Consider the following 12,540-nt stretch of genomic DNA (forward strand, 5'->3'; position numbering starts at 1 on the left):
GCATCCATTTTTGTACTCAATCAGCTACAACTTAGATTTATTTTTAATAACTGCCTTTGCCACTGAATGTGGATCATCCACTCAGACAGGGAAGGGAATGTAAAAATCAATGACAATACAGTGAGTGAACTCCACTAGGAGGAATCTTCTCTCTTTAGAGTCCATCTAAGGTGTGGTCTGTACCCCCCCAGCTCTGCCCAGTGACACACACAGGCTGCCAGGCACCAGCACAGGCTTTTCAGTGCAAAATCAAAGTGATTTTCTCAGAAGCCCAAGACACTGGACATTTTTGGCAAATTCTCCCTTGCACAGAGCCTGTTTCCAAGAGCCTTTGTGGCTGCTTTGCAGAGGAGCCAAATGCAAGACCAGTAGCTCCTCTCTGAAGTTTGCAACGCCGAGAGATGGAGCAGGAGGCTGCTCCTCCCCACCCCTGTCCCTGTGTCCTCCCTGGTGAGCAGAGGTTTCCTTACCACAAGTGGTTGGATAGCAAGACCATGGGCTTGGCATGCAGCGGGATCATGGAGGAAGGAAGACCTTCACTGAAGTTTTTGATACATTACCTAGGAGAGCAGGAAGCAGGGATGCCCCAGGGCAGTCGTGATGGAGCTGGATTGGAGCAGGAGCAGAAGCATCGGTGCTTTGCTCTTCACAAACTAATTAACTCTGGCAGGCAGGTGCTTAATACTTTGCTCACTCAGGGCCTTAGTGAGTTTGTCTGTTTGAGTGCATTCTTGCATAGTGCTGATGGACCCAGAAGTGTATTTATATCTATTGCTTACTGCCTGGAAAGCTACAAATCAGTTACTGATAAATATGCCACTTCCAGCAAGATTAATGCTAAATTCCTCCTTTTAGAGTGGCAATTTGCAAATTGCTAAATTAGATTTTAACATTCGAATACTCTTTTTTTTCATGTCACACTTGCAGCATCTTTGTTTTTATCACCTGATGATACTGTTTGTGTCAGTATTGAACTCTGAGGCATATTAGTACAATACACATATATTTTGGTGGCAATTTTTTATGACAACAATTCTTATGAAATCTACTAGAAAAAAAATTATGCAGAATAATGTAATCTATTACACTGGGATTTGCTTTTGTTTTGAATTGGATGGAAGGCAGGTATTTGTTTTATACATGAGAAAATGGTAATACTATGCTACTTGGAAGGTATTTTATTGATAACTTCAAAGCTGGGGTCTGAATTTTCCTATAGGCTGCCAATGATACCTAAAAAATTTGTAAATAAACAGATGCAAATTCATGATTATAAACCTGGGTGATGGTATCAGGGTTAGGGTTAGGGTAACTTTATATTTTTCACTCTATTCTTTAATAATTTTCTGGTCGCAGTCTTTAATCTGTTTATTCTACCTCTCTGTTGAATTAGGGAAACTGTAATATTTCCAATTCAGGAAAAATTAATCCAAACCACAATATTTTTTAAAATCCTGTTAAAAGTAAAATGGTTTATTTTGGTGAGCCCTATTGGAGTGCAGAAAAGTTTCAGCTACCTCAGAAGAGTGTTAGTCAGTTGATGAACAAGTGCTGATGAGCACAGGGGTGTGGTTACTGCTTTGGGGTGCCACCAAGCAGCTGAGATGTTTTGCTGCGTATCCCAGACTCAGCAGTGACCACTGAAGAACCAAAGGTCAGTTCACTCCCACTGTGAATGAAACACTGTAAGTGTGTCATAACAGGACTGTGAGTTTCAATCTGGATCGTCTTTTCCTTGCCTTTTGTGGTTTATTTTTGAAGCATCAGCTTTATAGGCAAACGGTTGCACTTCAGATATTTTAATTTCCATACTCATCTTCACTGGTTTACCAAGTATTTTCTAGATGGTAAATTGTGAGGGTGGAAGAGAGGCAAGATGCAAAGGGAGTAATATAATCAATTATTTTTACTTCCTCTTCTCTTATGCCTGTGAGGCTCCAGATTCCAGATTAGCGATCTCTCTGTAGGCGTGTTCCAAGGCTATTTAACTCGTATTTGGGGGCAGAGCTGCAGTATTTGTTGATTCCTCTGTAATTGACTGGCAAGGTGATCTACCGCCGATAATTTAGCAAAAGCCTGTTCAGCCCCAGAGCACTCATTTTGTCATGAGCATAAGCCCTTGACGGTGCTTTGCTCATCCCCTCCAGCACCTCCCCTCCTTCGCTGAACCTCCGATCCCCCCTGAGCGCGGGGCTGGGAGGAGACCTGCCAGCAGAGCTGCTGTGCAAATGGGGCACTAATGGCTTGCGAATCTGAAGATGGTTAACTGATCTGCGCATTCAATTAAGATGAGTTTCTCAGTTAACAGGCACCCTGGGAAGAAATGAGTTACTTTCATTTCTGGGATTATGAGCACTTAATGGAGAAGACATATCAGAATTCTGCCTGTGTTGCATGAGATAACCCTAAAATGCAGCACGGATTTTCAACTTACTCGTCTAGCAAAAAAAAAAACTTGCCAGGTGAGAGGAAGAAATCAATGCTTGTGTGAGTTCTCTCGCAGTCAGGCTCATGAGGCTGATTGTAAAATGGCATTGCATGCAAAGTTGGATTTTACTTTATATTTTTCTTGAGGTCTATTCCTTTGCTTGTGACTTGCCTATTTAAAATTATAATTCAAAATGTAATTTAAATAATATTTACCATATTCTTTCTGCAAGACTTACAATGTGAGCATAATATCTGAAAAAGATGGATGAATCTGACTAGAGCTGGAGACTTGGCTATCTGATGTGTATATGCAATAGGCTAACTAAGCTCCAGTCAGTAGCAGCATAGTTTCACAAAAATTGCCACAATGATTCTGCTTTAAACTGGTTCAGGATCTTGGACAAAGTGAATTTAAGATGAGTTTATGGTGGACCCAAATGACTGATAAGCACATTCAGGAGGAGCGAAGAAAACAGAAATATTTTGCACCTCTTTTGCACTGACATTGCTGATAGATAAATGGGAAGGAGGTTTGTGGGGATGATGCTCTGATTTTGGGACTTCCCTCTGTATTACAACTTTCTAAACAATAGGTGGTATCCCTGTGTCTCATTACCTGTATAGCTAAGCTGAGCCAGCAGCTGTGTCTTGGTGATTGGCTGCCTGGAGGGCATGGCTGCTTTCTCCAGGAGTGCAGATTGGATCACAGGCTGGAGTTTCCTACCCCCATCTTGCAGAGATTGTAAGCAAAAGTATATAATTGTAAGCAAAAGTATATAATTGTAAGCAAAAGTGATGAATGGTCACAGAATCACAGAATATGCTGAGTGGGAAGGGACCCACAAGGATTATTGAGTCCAGCTCCTGGCCCTGCACAGGACCAGCCATGTGCCTGAGAGTATTGCCCAAACACTTCCTGAGCTCTGTCAGGCTTGGTGCTGTGACCACTTCCCTGTTCCAGTGCCCAACCACATTCTGGGTAAAGAACCTTTTTCTAATATCCAACCTGAACCTCCCCTGACACAACTTCAGGCCATTCTCTTGGGTCCTGTCGCTGGTCACCAGATACACCATGGAGAAAAGAAAAGGCAGGAAGGACTGTTTTCACCTGTTTGCAGTACTTTTGCTATGTAAGAGTGCTTACACACTTTTTGAGAGTGATGCAAAAGTACCTGTAAATGAGTTCTGAGACAGCCCTCATGGGGAGAAGGGTGTTAGTCAACTTAGGCTGAGGAGGAAAATTAAGTCAGGTTGCCTGTTTACTTGGTGAGATTTTTTCTTGGGTATAATCAGCGCAGTAAAAGGTATCTTGTAAATTTTTCTTTACTCCTTCTTGTAGGAATTATTGAGGATATTTTGCTTTCAGTGCTATATTGGTCAGGATCATTGCAGTCACCTCAGAGGGAAGAGGGAAATGAATTATTCTTATGAGCCTACTGTACCTTGGCCATTGGTAGATGGTTCATGCCATATTACTCCTTGTTTGTTTACTGACCTCCTCAGAAGCTCACCTTGGTTAATGAATTAGTTTCAGTTAAATTACTTTCACATTTGGATAATTTTATTTTTACCACCCCCTTGTACTCCATTTGATTAAATTAAATCAAGCATGTAGTCAATCACCTTTCTGTCAAAAAAAAGACAAAAGAATAAGAAAAGTCATTGATGTGGTTTTCCTTTATTTATAAGTTGCCTATTAAAGCATCTGAGGGGGCATTTAGCTTGGTCCTGAGGTATAGCTAGTTGGTGCATGTAAGGCAAAAACAATACTGCATCTTTAAAAAGGCTTGAATAAGATTTCTTTAACTATTGAGCCTAACTCTGAGATCTCCCCTGCTGTGAGCCATAAGTTGCTTGTAGGCTTGTTCTAGAGAGTAATAAGTATTGTTGTTTAGCAATTGTGTTGTTGAAATTCAGCTCCACTATGTCTGACAGTATTTATCTAAAATACTTTCCCTGGTGCGTGCTCAAGTTCCAGTAAACCGTGTCTTATTGTGCGACCTTTTCATTTTCCAGTGAAAAGGGATCAGCTCGTCAGATAAAAGCTACAAGCTGAAGTACAGGAAAAATGCGTGCTCAGAAAATCCGAGCATGATTGAAAACAAGATGTGTTAAATCAATGCAGTTTATCGCCTGCCTATTCCTGGCAATTGCTGTTCTAAGCTCATTCTGAGCACACACTAGATGATAAAAGTATAGTGTCACAGTGCTCACTGGGGTGTGAGGGCAGGGAAACATGTTTATCAGACAGGCTGGTATGATTTTTTTTTTTACCCTTGATAACAGTTATTGTCAAAATTTTTGCAAAAAAACCCCAACCCTGAACAATTATAGAAGCAGGTGATATATCTGCTGCTAAAATCAGAGACTTGTGAGAGCTCTCAAATTATACGTTTCTATTTAGATGTTACAAACTATCAAAGAACAAACCCAACTGTTTTAATTTTAAACTATTTGCTGCACCATCAAGAGTATATCCAAAATGATCCTTTTGCTTTCGAGTGAGTAGCCTTATCACAATTTCTTGTAGACAAATCAAAGTTAATATTTAGAAATAAAGATGTTTGGAAACTATTGTTTTCTCAAGGGATTTAACCTTAGTTACGGAGAGGGATTAAAGACCTAAATTAAACCTCACAGAAGGTCAGTCCCTTCCAAGAGCACCACACCTATAATGTTCATTACAACTAGGCATAGTTCATCTCATTTTTATGATTCAGCTCTACTTGTGTTTCTCTGTGAATCTCATTTTCAAAGATTTTGGTTGTGATAGCTGGTGTTTTTCCAGTTTTTTCTCTTGAAGATTCTTTTTGCTTTGACCATAGTGCACTTGCACGTCAGAAGTCTACAATTCTGAGAAACAGCCAAATTTAGACTAAGATGCTTTCTGATAGGAATGCCTTTGGCATTCAGGCAGGACACTGAGTTTTTCTTTATGCATCCCTTGGTAATAATTATTTTTTTAATAATCTGAAGAGAAGATGAGAAATAGCAAGGTTAAAAGCAAGAGAGGCATTACTCGAAAGGAAATATTTCTGCATGAAAACATGTTTCAGCAGTGGTTTTCAATGCTGTCTACCCCAAAGGAGTTTGTGAAGGGTGACAAAAAGAAAAAACTTCCTGTGTATGATACAAAATTATCCCTATGACAATTTTAAAGGTGTCTGTACCACATTGTAGAATTTGAGGAGTCTGTGCAAAGGAAAAATCTTGAAAATATGCATAGTACAGAATGAAAGAAAAGGTTACATGAGGTGACAGTTTAGCATCTCCCACACTGTCTATGGTACATGTCTGCATCTGTTTCTGAGCCAACAGTTTAAAAATAAATGCAGTGTCTTTATTTTTAAGATGTTTTAAAGTAGGTCTAAATATAGATCTCATAGCTAACCTTATGCACCCATTATTTTAAATCTTGGCTTAGATATATTTTTGTACTTGTGTGTATGTGTACACATATATTTATTTATTTAAATGAAGGGTTAAGCCATTGAGAGCCAGCCATTTTCAGTAAATCTTTTGCTGCATGTTCATGTGCAGTACCAGAATGTGTCTGAAAAACTGGAAACTATTCACGTGTAAATGTTCTTCTTTACCATTTATAATAGCAGCCAAAGATGCATCAATTAACCTAGACAAGTAGGTTAAATGATGAAGTAACCAACATGCATTAATTTCCTTCTGTCCCTCTGTATACATATCCCCAGTGAATTCTACCAGCCTGTTGTGAAATTGGTATGTTTAAATTCCAGTGCCTGAAACTGGACTCTGTTTCAGACTCCCTTAAGGCCAAATCTTCCCCATTAGACAAGAGGTCAGTGCAGTCAGAGGAAGAAGAAACTGTGAAGCTCACAAATTGACTTTTTTTTTTTTTCAACCTAGATTGCAGGTTGCTAAGAGTGAACATTCTGAGTTAATGTGTTTTGAGAAACCAATATATGATTCTTGCTAGGCAAATCTAGTAATTTCACCCTGTAGCTTTCATAAAAAATTAGGCCTCAAGACATGCATTCCTTGCATCTTCAGCACCTCCACTGGTGGCAGAGAGTGGGCTGGGTGGGAAGGGAATAAATCCTCTGGTTCTTAGTTACTGAAGAAAAACTGTTTTCAGGAAGAAAATATCACGCTGTCTATCATGTTTGTAATAACACTGATGAACACAGTGGAGCTGCCTCAAACACTGGCCTATTGCATTTTTAGTTCGAGTAAAGAGCAGTCACTAGGGAAACTCAGGAGATCTATGTGTTAGATTTGTCATTTGACTCAGCTCTTCATTTTTCTTATTCCTTGACACATGCCTGTTGGGCCACTGAATGGCAATAAAATGTAGGAATTACATTTTTTCAGATATTTCTAATTTAAAAAAAAATGACACAATGTCACAGTTTGATTTTAAAAATGGAAATTCAATGCACAAGAGCATTTTTAAGTGAGGGATTAAAGTGAGACCAGAAAAGCAAGGAAATTCTGGGTTAGCCCTGGAAGGGCCTTTCTAGCTCAGACCTTTCTGTGCAGGCTCTCGCTGTCCCACCCGCTTCCGTTTTCCATCACTTGTGGGAATAAACACTCCAGGGAAAGTCAGTGGAAAGAAAACTTTAAAAAAAGCAAGCCAAATTCACAACAACAACAACAAATAGCTCAAATGCTTGCATGTTTTCATTTAAGGAGCTTTAATTAGCAAAGGAAAAGTCTTTTTCTTTTGAGAGATTTGCAAAACAGACTTTTTATAATTTGATGATGGGGTTTTGAAGTGGGGGTTTTTTTGGTGTCTTTGTAGACCAGCAATAAAGAGGCCACTATGCGTAAGAGTTGGTGGGTAGGGTTTGCTTACAGCCTGACTGTGTCAAGATATTGCTTTGTAACATCTTTCATTATCATTGCTGTAATGCAGGGCGTTAGTAAGGTATTTTAGCACCTGAAGTTTGACATTACTATGGTCTCTCCTGTCCTATTCCCATCTTCTAGAGGCAATGTTTTATTTTGTAAGAGTCAGGGGCTTGTAGAAGAAATCACCCAGAGCTTGGAAACAGAAGCCATATACGTTAGTGAAGGCAAACACCCCGGATCAGCTCTGTGGCAACATCTTGCCTCAGCAAGAGGCAGGAGCTCCTGCTTCCATCCCTTCAGAAAGTCCGTGCTTGGTAGCAGTGAGGAGCTGAAAGCCACAACTTTTTTGTGACTACTCTCAGTTACAGTTGCTCAAACCCCATTCTACTATTTCTCAGCAGTGCGTGCAGCCTTTCCCTGAGTGTTTCACTTAAAACAATCAAGACCAGATTTCTCCTCTGAGATAGGGACGGTCAGACCTGTGGACCTGAGGCAAATTTGTTTGTAGCCTTCAACCTTTTTTTGGTTTTGGTTACTTGAGCCCTTAGAGTCCTTTCCCTCTCCTTGCAGCCTTTTCCACTAGAAAAGCATAAGGGAAGTTCATAGGTCTAAGTGCTGCTTTCTCGTTGGTTCTGGGTCAAATAGAATGAAAAAGAAACAAGGACTGAAAAATAAAAGGAATAAATGAAACCATGAATGCATGGGAAACAAATTAACTGGATATGTTTTACATTCTGAATATTTCCATAATGCTTCTATGTAGCGTGTGTTTATTTTTCTTTGAATAATAATGTTAAAATGTGTCTAATTCAATTACTCTCTGCATTCGCTGAATGAGTTTTCCTTGGTGAAGAGTTCTCCTACACTACCCCAAGCTACGAATTCCATGTGATATTTGAACAGGTCCTTTTAATTGCTGATATTAAGTGTCGATCATTCTGCTGTAAGTTGGCAGCATGGCCAGAGAAACAAATTCCTCTCTCAGATACATCAGACAGTCATTCAATTAACGACCAAAGCTTTATTGACACAGTAGGAATTCATTATGTGAAATATTAAAAAAAGCCCTCCACTGACTAGTTAAAAAAAAGAGACTTTTAAAAGATAGTGTATTATCTACATGTGGTTATTAAAATTATTTGTGAAGAATTTGAAATTGTAGTTATGATGGGAACATTTTTTCTCACAGGCATAGGCAGCATTTTTGTTGAAAAATAATTTGGACTTTGAAAAGATGAATATAATGTACACATCTTTATTTCCTTTGACATTGTGCATTTTCTTGATTAAAAGCCTTAGATTTTATGAGTTATGGCTTTAGACTTGCTGAATAAAGAGCTTCATGGCTTATTCTGTTAGAGTCTAATTTGAAAGAAAGTTCTTCCTCAAGGGTTTAAGTAGTAATTCATAAAATGGTAAGAATAATAAATATTGTGCCTTAACTCATACACTAGGATAGATAGACAGATTTTGTACACCTGGGTGTAATTTTAGTTAATTCACACAAGAGACAGGCTGGAATTTTATTGTTTGGAAGGAGAAAAATGGCTTAAATCTTGTATTTGCAAAAATGATTATATTAGCTTAAATGAAAATGCTACTCTATTAATGGCTTCAATAAGCTTTGCATTTGGAAAAGTATTTTAATAAAAAGTTACCTGAAGTTTACGGCAACTTAAAATATGTAAGTGAGGGAAAAGTACTTACCTTGATTTATATGTCTTTTGGAGGTGTAATTATTGGCTTTTTACTCACCTATGTAAAACAATGTACTTTTGTAAATGGATTTCTGGCCACTTTACTCCTTTTTTTTTTTCCACATAAAAAGTAAGCACTGTCAATCAAAGAATTTTAAGGTTTATTTCCTCTTTAGAAATGATTGATAGCCTTTTAGATTTACAAGTTGACAAGTTAAAGGGTTCTATTGGTATAATTATGTACTAAATTCACAGTCTTTCAATTTAAATGTCCTTTTAAAACCACAAGATTATCATACCTGTATTTTGAAAAGTGGGCCAGTCAGTTTGGGTTGGTATACAAATTGCTTCCATTAGCCTTGGGACCTATTTGAATTTAGCATAGTTTTTTAAAGTTAGTAGTACTTTCAATAGTACTTTTAAAATATAGGGTAATGGGAATGCATTTTAAGTACCATATGTGTTAGCTTGTTTTTAATGTATGGATGTCAAGAACACAAATAGAGAGTTTGTATTCCTTATTGACTCTTTTTTTCTAATCATGGGGAAAAAAACCATTATTTGAATTAGAGCACTGGGAAATGTGTTATTATGAATGGAATTCAACAGCAGAGAGCAGTCACAGGTACTGGGGCAGAGGAAAGCCCTGGAGGAAGCTGCTGTCTGACCTTGGCCATCAGCTGCCGCTGACCGTGGCCTGAGCTCTGGCTCTCCTGCAATGCTTGGAGATCAGAATATCCCCTTTGCTTTGGAGTTTTGCCAGCTCCTGACACAAAACTGGTGTGGCTTTAGTGCTGAAGGTGGGGTTAAGTATGTAAACAGATCTCTTTCTTTGAGGGATGACTGATTACTTTTGACTTGGGTTGTAAATGAACAAGGAATGGAGGACTGATATTGTCCAGTCTGTGGTTACATGCTCAGGCAACTAAAGATTTCCTTTTCTTTTTTTTTTTCCTATTTATCTGATATTGAAAGGGTTGAACGGTTATAGAGTAATAACTGATATTTAACAACTACAGTTTAGGACCCAATCCTGCAGATTGCTGTGTGCAACCTCTCCCCAACGCTCAGCTAAAGCTGAAGATATTTGAAGCAAAAAGTTTTCACTATCTCTCATAGGATGTGTGACGCCTTGTGAGATTGGACCATAAAGTTAACATTTTTTTTGGTCATTTAGTTCAGAAAATACTCGGAGGAAATACTCTGTGGATTTCAAATGTGTTGAATGTGTGGGAAGATATGAGAAAATGACTGCTAACTCTGGGGGGATTTCAGAACTGGCCTCCATTTATAATACTGCAGAATTTAGTAACTACTTTCCCAAAGGATCTAAAGGGAAAATGGCCATAAACTAGACTGAATTAGAGAAGAAACACATTTGGCAGAACCATGCTAAAAATCTTTGAACATATTTGCAGAAGAAATGTAAATTTGAACTCTAGGGGTTTTTTTACCTTATCAGTGAACAGTTATTTTGATAATAAATATAAATAGCAGTAGTGTTAATTTATTGTAAAACTTGAAGATGGTTTAAACTAAGCATATCCACAAGAAGCCTTGTAAGTAACTTGAAGGTAATGAAACCAGGGGCTTGCAAACCAGGGTACTGTAAACTGATATTTTCTGCAAAATTGTGCAACAGAGAGGTCAAGGTGTGAAAGGAATCGTGGAAAAAAGGCCCAACCATCCCAAAACTGGAAAGGGCAGGGGAAAAGCCTTATTCTTACCCCTTCCATATGATAACCTGAATATAAACAAAAGATCAGATTCAGATATTTCCAATGAAAGGAAATGCATGGAAAAACTCCAACCAAACTAGGAGACTAGAAGGATGCCATGACCTCTGGGGTAATAAAAAGCTCAGAAAGTAGAATCCTGGTTCTGCTGGACCACGTTCCTCTCCAGCCAGTCCCCATCAGCCACACATTTGTGGTTCACCCCTGTCGGGCAGGTCCACGTCCCCCTACACCACATTGCTCTGCCTCAATTTGCAGTAGCACTGCTGGATTTGCTTGTGGAGGTGGGATGTACTGAAGGTCCAGAAGGAGATAAAAATCTGACCCTTTGGTTGCCAGCAGGACCATTTGCTGTAGAAATGTGGTTTGAAAAAAGTAATGATTTAAAGGGATTGTTTTGTGGGCTTGTTATGGCACACCAATTAATTAAAAACAAGCCAGGGATTATATATTAGTTTCATGATCACATGAAGATCTTTAATTTTAGGAGTACAAAAAAATGTTCTATTCACTTAAAACATGGAAGTATGGACAGGTTGTGCCATGTTGATCAGTGTGATGGAGCTGTGTAACTTGCTGTAGGATAAGCAACACTGAACCACATGAGGGTGTTTACACAAGTGAGGCTGGGATACATAGTTTGATGCTAAATCTCTTTGCAATACTCTAATAGCATCATTCTAGCCACATAATAAAATTCATAATAAGACCTTCATAAAGGTGTAAGATATATTCATAAATTAGTAAGCAGATCTTGTGCAAGAAATAATTGTACTTGCAGTTGATAAGCTAAGTCAATAAGAAAAGCTTTAAAGTGACTCAAAAAATGAAAAAAAAAAATTTTTTCCACCAAAAAAAGGCTGAAAATATAAAAATCCAGATTGGAATTGTTGGGGTTTTTTTCCATTTAACTCAAAAAATTGCAAATAAATTGCTGTGGAAAATTTCACCATCTCTATTGGCATGGGAGAGTCAAGATGCACTGTTGTTTAGAGATGCTCAAGAATGCTTGACTGTTGTTCCAGTTCACCAAAGCACTTAGGAAATTTTAAGCACATGTTGAAGTCTCACTAACATCTGAGTTTTAAAGTGATCATATGACTGGAAATATAGCTAGAAGGTCATTCAATGCAGTCCCCTGTAATTACAGGCAATCATATAAAAAACATAATATGCTCAAATTTGCTTTGTTGAAAGCAAATGGGTTTAAGTATGTGCTTACAGATAAGCATGTGCTTAAAGGCTTGACAAAATCAGAGCTTCCATTAATGCAGTGTTCCGCTTCCACTATTTCTATCCTCCATTTTATTGGACAAGGAGTAGAGAAAGATGAAGTAAAAATATAGATTTTTATTTTTTTTTAATTCATTAAATCTTTTGGATCAGTTTAGTGCAGATTGGAGCCTGGGCTGCTGAAGTCAGTGTTGATGCGTAAAAAATAAAACTTCTGCCAAGATAAATGCATGTATTTCACAACAAAATCATTTGTGAACATTGCACATGGAGCATATTATACGTATAATCAAGTCTGGAACAAGAAAGGCTCCTGAATAGTTACTACTTTGGTCTTCCAATCACAAAGGACCTTCCTCATAATATATAAGAAGGAAAAACCCAACATGAAACATGGGGTGTAAAGCATTTATCAAATTAATTTTATTGTGCCTTTCAGACATAATAGTTGCTTCCTATTTGGAAGATGTATGCAACATTCCCAAATTTTTCCAGCAACCTTGTTGTAGGAACTGAAGTGGTAAGGTTTGGTTTGCTGCTTGAACGAAAGCCCCAGAAACAACCTCAAATAGTGCTTGAGCCAAAATGTCACAGTGTGTGCTGATTTCAGTAAAAGG

At 38.2% G+C, this 12,540-nt stretch overlaps 1 protein-coding gene across 8 annotated transcripts in view; it reads left to right on the forward strand.

Annotated features, from left to right (window-relative positions):
* The window catches only part of EBF1 (EBF transcription factor 1), a 273,326-nt gene that overhangs the window by 229,079 nt on the left and 31,707 nt on the right, over positions 1-12,540 (forward strand). The window lies entirely within an intron of this gene.

This window comes from Corapipo altera, unplaced genomic scaffold, assembly GCF_003945725.1.
Source record: "Corapipo altera isolate COAL_440 unplaced genomic scaffold, ASM394572v1 75, whole genome shotgun sequence".
In the NCBI taxonomy this organism is placed as follows: Eukaryota; Metazoa; Chordata; class Aves; order Passeriformes; family Pipridae; genus Corapipo; species Corapipo altera.